Genomic DNA, 1,825 nt, shown 5'->3' on the forward strand with positions numbered 1-1,825 from the left:
ATTACTATACCCAACCAAAATGTCTATTATAGTCGAAGGGGAAAGAAAAATCTTTCATGACATAAATAGGCTGAAGGAATTCATGTCCACAAAATCAGCCCTTCAGAGAGTTCTGGAAGCAATACAAAGCTCTGAAAAAAAGAATGACTATACCCAAGGGGGTGTAGAAAGAAATTTAATGAAGGTACAACTGTGGAAAAGCACAGCTATATCAAGAATGTAAACAGAAATAACAATGACAGGATTCAATACTCATCTTTCATTAATAACTTTTAATATTAATGGACTGAACTCCCCAGTCAAAAGACATAGGCTTTGTGAATGGATTAAGAAACAAAACCATCTTTTTGTTGTCTGAAAGAAAGCCATTTCACTTTCAAGGACAGACACTATCTCAAAGGGAAAGGATGGAAAAAAATATACCAAGCAAATGGATCTAAGAAAAAAGCAGGCATACCAATTCTAATATCTGACGAAATAGACTTTAAACTAAAACTAATCAGAAGAGACAAAGAGGGCCACTTCATTTTGATCAAAGGAACAATGAATCGAGAACATATTACAATCATGAACATATATTCACTGAACTCTGGTGCACCCAACTTGATAACAATACAACAGAACTTTAAGACCCAGATTAACCCCAACTCATTAATAGTAGGGAACTTCAATACCTCACTGTCTCCATTAGATACAACAACAGGGCAGAGAGTTAACAGAGAGACATCTGAATTAAACAATACCATATATCAAATGGACTTAACAGACATCTACCGAATATTCCACCCAGCGCCAAAGGACATCTTTCTACTCAGCACTCCATGGAACCTTCTCCTAAATTGACCATGTACTGGGGCACAAAACAAACCTCAACAAATACAAAAAGATTGAAATAATTCCTTGCATTCTATCAGACCACAATGCAATAAAGCTTACAATCAACACCAGAATAAGCCCTAATCATCACATGAACACATGGAGATTAAACAACACACTCCTGAATGATGAATGGGTCAAAAGAGAAATTAAGAAAGAAAGAAAAGTATTCCTGGAATTAAGTGAAAAGGACAATTCAACACGACAAAACCTCTGGGACAAGCTGAAATTGGTCCTTAGAGGGAAGTTTATAGCTCTAAGTGCCTACATCAAAAAATCAGAAAGAACACAAATAAATGACTTAACATTGCAACTCAAGACACTTGAAAAGCAACAGCAAACGAAACCCAAACCAAGCAGATAAGAAGAAATAACAAAAAGTAGAGCAGAAATTAATGAAATTGAAACAAAGAAAACAATACAAAGAATCAACAATTCCAAGAGCTGGTTCTTTGAAAAGATAAACAAGAATAACAGACCGCTAGCCCAGTTAACCAAAACAAAGAAAGAGCACCCCCAAATCAACAAAATCAGAGATAAGAGAGGAAACATCACAACAGACACCAGAAAGATACAGAACATTATAAGGGAATACTTTAAAAGCCTATATGCTACTAAATTTGAAAAACCTAAAAGAAATGGACGGATATCTAAAGGCATGGAAGCTGGATAAAGACACAATCATAAAAGAAAACTATAGACCCATATCCTTAATGAACATAGATGCAAAAATTCTCAAGAAGATACTTGCAAACCACATACAGACACACATCAAAAAGATCATACAGACACACATCAAAAAGATCATCCACCATGATCAAGTCGGCTTTATATCAGAGATACAGGGATGGTTCAATATACATAATTCAATAAACATCATAAATCATATAAATGGGCACAAAGACAGGAACCACATGGTCATCTCAATAGATGCAGAGAAGGCCTTTGA

The sequence above is a fragment of the Nannospalax galili genome, unplaced genomic scaffold (assembly GCF_000622305.1).
Source record: "Nannospalax galili isolate Female #2095 unplaced genomic scaffold, S.galili_v1.0 scaffold281, whole genome shotgun sequence".
Classification (NCBI taxonomy): domain Eukaryota; kingdom Metazoa; phylum Chordata; class Mammalia; order Rodentia; family Spalacidae; genus Nannospalax; species Nannospalax galili.